This window comes from Prionailurus viverrinus, chromosome B1 (assembly GCF_022837055.1).
Source record: "Prionailurus viverrinus isolate Anna chromosome B1, UM_Priviv_1.0, whole genome shotgun sequence".
NCBI classification, from domain to species: domain Eukaryota; kingdom Metazoa; phylum Chordata; class Mammalia; order Carnivora; family Felidae; genus Prionailurus; species Prionailurus viverrinus.
In genome coordinates this window covers 137390668-137396667 of record NC_062564.1, presented here as the reverse complement: position 1 = coordinate 137396667, position 6000 = coordinate 137390668, and positions in this window count along the sequence as shown.

Genomic DNA, 6000 nt, shown 5'->3' with positions numbered 1-6000 from the left:
CCGACACGGGGCTTGAACTCATGGACCGTGAGATCACGACCTGAGCCGAAGTCGGACGCTTAACCGACCGAGCCACCCAGGCGCCCCCAAATGTGTACATTTTTATTCCTTGCCTTTCTGGCACAGAAGACTGCACACCATAAACATTTGATTTTATTTCCCAGTTGACCATATATCCAAAGATATCTCCCTACCAGTTTATAGATACTAATTTTTTTTAAACGGCTGTATAGTATGCCATGGAATATACTGTAATTGAACCAATCTCGCTTGAGTAGTTGCTAATCTTCTTCCAATATTTTATAAAATAGATTACTTTGTATAAGTCCAGGTGTTTCTGTAGGGAAAGTCTCAGATGTATGATTGCTGAGTTAAATGATAAACATTTGTGTTTTGGGCAATTGTTGCCAGATTCCACCCCAAAAGGATTTGTACTTCCCCAAGTTCTCACTAGTGTGAAATGAATTGTTGGGAAAAATAATTTAATGTTAAGTTTAACTGCTAACAACACACTTTGAAGTCAAGGTATTTTTAAAGGTTGCAGGATATTGTGAAAATAATGAACACCGTGCATAGGGCTACAGCAGGTGTTAGTATTCCATCCTGAACCAAGTCTATGAGATTTCATATGATGAGTGATGTGGGCACATCATGCTGCATCGCTGTAGCATTTGTACAGTGATTTACAACTTACCGAATTCTTCAGCATTATCTAATTAACATACATTTATTAAGCACCGACTTGCCAGATGAGAGATCTGAGTATCGCTTCTTTCTTTCTTTTACATATAAAAGGGTCTTCTAATTGATCACATGTCCCTCTTGAATTGGGGAAAAAAATTTTGCAAAATTTTATATCCTCTTATACATTTTTTTAAGTGTAAACAGAATAGATGAAAAGATGTATTTCAATTATAATTATTGGCCTTTTAATATATATATTTACTTTGCGAGAGAGAGAGCAAGAGAGAGAGAGCTTGTGCACACTTGTGAGCAGGGGCGGGGCAGAGAGAGAGAGAGAGAGAGAGAGAGAGAGAGAGAGAAGAGAGAGTTTTAAACAGGTTCCGTGACCCTATTTGAAGCTCAATCTCAAGACCGTGACACCCTGACCTGACCTGAAATCAAGAGTCATATGCTTAACCAAGGCACCCCAAATTATTGGCCTTTTAAATAAAACATTCTAAATACTAAGCTTTTAAATAAAATTTTTCTATCACCCTTTAAAATACATTCAATGAAATCTAAGTATTGACTTGAAATCCGCCATCACATAGTTAAAAATAGACAAATAAATTCTCCTTAAACAGGCTGAATGTTTACACCATTTATTTTTCTTTTGAACTTATATTTCCATTCCACTGTCCCCAGATAATTTTATCTGTATATAATATATTCTATCCTTAAAATTCTTATAGACCACTATATCATAATTCTCTGCAGCAAAATATGTATATACATTGATAGTATAAATAATTTTTTTCTTCCAGCCATCAAGTTATGAATGTTAAAATATTATTGACTGAATTATGATTATTGATAGTACACAATTGGCTAAGAAAACACAAGTATATTACACATTTTGATAAAATGCATTTCTTTTTTAAAATTTTTTTTTTCAACGTTTATTTATTTTTTGGGACAGAGAGAGACAGAGCATGAATGGGCGAGGGGCAGAGAGAGAGGGAGACACAGAATCGGAAACAGGCTCCAGGCTCTGAGCCATCAGCCCAGAGCCTGACGCGGGGCTCGAACTCACGGACCGCGAGATCGTGACCTGGCTGAAGTCGGACGCTTAACCGACTGCGCCACCCAGGCGCCCCGATAAAATGTATTTCTTATAAGATGGCTAAGCCTATACTTTTAAATTTAGTTCAATGAAATTTTAGTGTAACAGAATTGTGAATGTCTCAGCATTGCTAGAATGGGACAGTGTTGAGCATAATATTTTTTATTTTTTTATTTTTTATTTTTATTTTTTTAGAGAGAGAGAGCTTGAGTGGGGGTGAGGGGCAGAGGGAGAGAGAGAGAGAGAGAGAGAGAGAGAGAGAGAATCTCAGGCTCCACATTCAGCATGGAGCCTGACACAGGCTGGATCCCACGACCCTGGGATCATGACCTGAGCTAAAATCAAGAGTCGGACACTTAACTGACTGAGCCATCCAGGTTCCCCTCAAAATAATTTTTGATTTAGCTTTCATTTTTATAAATTAAAAGAAGTTCAATTTTTATAAATGAAAATACTGAAATACTTGTTTAGTAAATGAGAAGATGGGAAGGGAGGAAGTTTTTTATAGTAATACTACTTAATTGTCTGAAATTCTGATATACACCCAAATCAGCAATCAAAAAGTGTTTTAAACTGGCTGATAATTAGGTCCTCCTTCAATGTGGCTAGAAGAAAAGAATTGGAAATAATGACAAACAACTATATTCCAAGTGTCTGTTTGTTTGGCACCCTTGAGAACTTTATGCTCTGGGGTCATGCACCTTTGGTAAGAATGGAAGAAAGAGAAAAGCTTATCTTTTCAGTAAAACAGGCAAAATAAAAGAAGAAATGAGAAATACAAGCTTGTTCTTTTTCAATAAGCTTTTCCACAGGCCAAATTAGTTTTAGGAAAGAGGATATATATAAGTTGAGAATCTGGAAACCGATTCCTTTAAAACCTCCCCTGATCACACACATCTCTTGGAAAGCTCTTCTCTACTTCTGGAGGTGCACATAGTCCAGTTTAAAGATCCCTGGTGTATCTGACCTTCTGCAGAACACGTTCAAAACTAGGTCACTAGGAAGGGGGAAGGCCAGAGTCAAGGAATAGCTTCAAATGAGGGCCATTAAGAAACCAGGCAAGATGAGGGTAAGGAGGAGGAGATATGGCAGCCAGGGGGAAAGACTTGAAGGAATTTCACTGTGACAATGTTGTAGACTTTTTAAAAAAAAATTTTTTTTTAACATTTATTTATTTTTGAGACAGAGACAGAGCATGAACAGGGGAGGGTCAGAGAAAGAGGGAAACACAGAATCTGAAACAGGCTCCAAGCTCTGAGCTGTCAGCACAGAGCCCGACGCGGGGCTCCAACCCATGGACCGCGAGATCATGACCTGAGCCGAAGTTGGACACTTAACCGACTGAACCACCCAGGCACCCCTGTTGTAGACTTTTTATGTGGTTTAGTATGGACATCCCAAGGTGAGCCAAGTTTGTTTAATATGAATAGAACAAAATATAAAACCACCGGACATGTGTTTTACCAAGTCTCCTTAGTACATTACATTACGATCCTTTATTTACCTGCCTGCTGTTTATGTTAGGATTTGAGATAGCCAAGAATAAGAAATGATATTCTGGTTAAAATCACAAGCTATAGAGGGGCGCCTGGGTGGCTCCATCACTGAAGCGTCCAACTTCACCTCAGGTCGTGCTCTCGCGGTTTGTGAGTTTGAACCCCACATCGGGCTCTGTGCTGACAGCTCAGAGCCTGGAGCCTGCTTCAGATTCTGTCTCCCTCTCTCTCTGCCCCTCCCATGCTCGTGTTCCGTGTCTCTCTGTCTCTCAATAATAAATAAAAACGTTAAAAAAATTTTTTTTAAATAACAAACTATAGAGGCAGAGTGCTTTGCTTTGAACCCTGATTCCAACTAGTTTATGAACTCAGGCAAGTTACTTAACTGTTCCAAGTATCAATTTTCTGTGTCTGCTAATAATTATACATAGCTCATGTGTTTTTGTGAGAATTAAATAAAATAATCTAAGTAAAGCTATGAGCACAGTGCCAGACCATTCAATATTTATTCAATCAAGAATGCTAATTCAGCTGTATATAAACTAATAAGAGGAGACAGATATGCAAACATATCAGGGCAATGGTGTTATACAACAGATAACACTGTTATCTGTGTGAAGTAGGTATTATTAATCCCACTTTGCAGACGCAGAAGTAGAGGCTACAGGAATTTAAGCGATATGCTTAAGACTACCAACCAGTAAGTAGAGAGCACAAACTCGACTCAGAACTTTGGACCCTTGGTAGCCTCTTCAAGTATGTAGTGGGCGCACACTGCTGTGTCCTACGGACTGAAATATTTTTCTGTCATTCCATCTGAGAGTACAGTTCTGGATGCTCATTCAGCACCAACTGCATGCAGCCAAGCCTTTTAGTTTTTGGCTTATGAACGTCTCACCATCTCTGTAGGCTACGGAGAGCATCCTCCTATGCATGAAGGGCATTCCAAGGTCAACAAAGTGCTTCAAGCTCCATAAAGAAAGCAGCTATATAAATGGGCGTTCTTGTTAAGATAATAAAGCTCAAAAGGCCACTTTTTAAAAGGGAGGTCACCTGGAGGGTTACCAGGAGAAGCCAGATGCCCCAGATGTGCTATTTAACCTCCAGGTTTCATAAAATATACACATACTGTAGGAATATATCTTTAATTATTTTACTTTTAGAAAATGATGACTCTAACATTGTTTAAATAAATTAAGTCAATTCCTATTATTAGAACCAAAGTGTCTTGCATTTTACAGGTGCTGAGGCTGGTAGGAATGGATTAACCAGAAGCCTCATTAAACGTATCACCACTGTTGGCCAAACTGTATAAACTCTTTGGAGTATGATACAGTTCCAACTGTCTACTGTGTGCGTTCGTGGTGAAGAGTGCCTCAGTGTATTTCCTTGTTTTGAATAAATTGTGGTATTGAATTCACAGCCTTCCTTCATCAGAAAGGGAAAATGATTTGACCCTCACATTCCTCAGAGCTGAACTCAAACTTTGGAGACACACTTCAAAGCTCTGTAAATAATATGAGTAACACTTTGGACCCTTCTGAGGTGGGAGGGAAATTCCCTTTCTGAAGAACACCCAAGTCTTTAAAAAGAAATGGTCAGGTTTAAATATCTCACTGTTTTTCTTGTTTGAGGCTCCATGCTGAGGATTTTATTTTCCTTTGCAAAGCTTATGCTGCCCCAGCCCTTTTCTCAGAGGTCGGCTGGCGTTGGTGCACAGGGCTAGGGCCGCTAGCAGGTTTGCTAGAGCAAGTTTATTTGTAGTGTGGCTGGGGGCGGGTTGGAGATTCCATTATGATGCGGGAGGCTCCCCAAGTTTGGAATATCAATGGCACTTCAAAGGGCTGGAGCTGCGAATTAGCAGTCTGGCTTCTTCTCAGGCCCCAGAATAGAATAAAATAACCCACCAAGAGATGTGTTTCAATATAGGAAACAGGGGGAATTCTCTTCAAGGGCCCTGATCATACAGCGGGCACCCCTAGGTCTTCCTAGATGTCCTGGCCTCTCTCTGGGTGCAGGAGATTGTCATGGATTTTGCAGAGGCCCCTCAAGGATCCCAGAGTGAAATCTTAAACGTAGGGCTAGACACTTTCCTAAGCTGCCAAATCTCCTCAAATCCATTAACATTAAACACTACTGAAAAGATTAGCCTTAGACAAAGGGTAACTCAAAGCTGTTTAGCCTAATTTAAATTTATTTCCAAAAGGCCAAACACTATATTTATCTCAAGATTTTCTAAAGGTTTTTTTTTTCCCCTTTAAAATCCCATTCTCTCCTTTCTCTCCCTCTGTCTGTCCTATACCAAAAATAGGGGAGAAGGAAAGTTAGGATTTTTGTTCACTCAAGTCTCCCATAGGAGTCAGCATCAAATCTGGCTATAGTCAGGCAAGCAAAACAAAACAAAACAAACCAGAACCATGAACCTTCTCATCTTCGTGCTACATGATTATGTTTAAGAAGCTCTAGAATGGCAATCCATTCAACTCAGAACACTGAGACGTTACAGCTCTGGGAATGACTACCACCCGATGCCTGTGCCTTGCTCTCTAGCTGTACTTAAAATTAAATGAAAACTACATACACTGGGGAGACCCTAGATTGCATGAGTACAGTATTGATCTGTGCCTGGCTCCTTGTCATGGTCATGGTTATTTCTCCAGCCCTGATATTTTTCTAATGCCTTTAACATCATTTTGGTTCCCATCATCCTCCCATTTA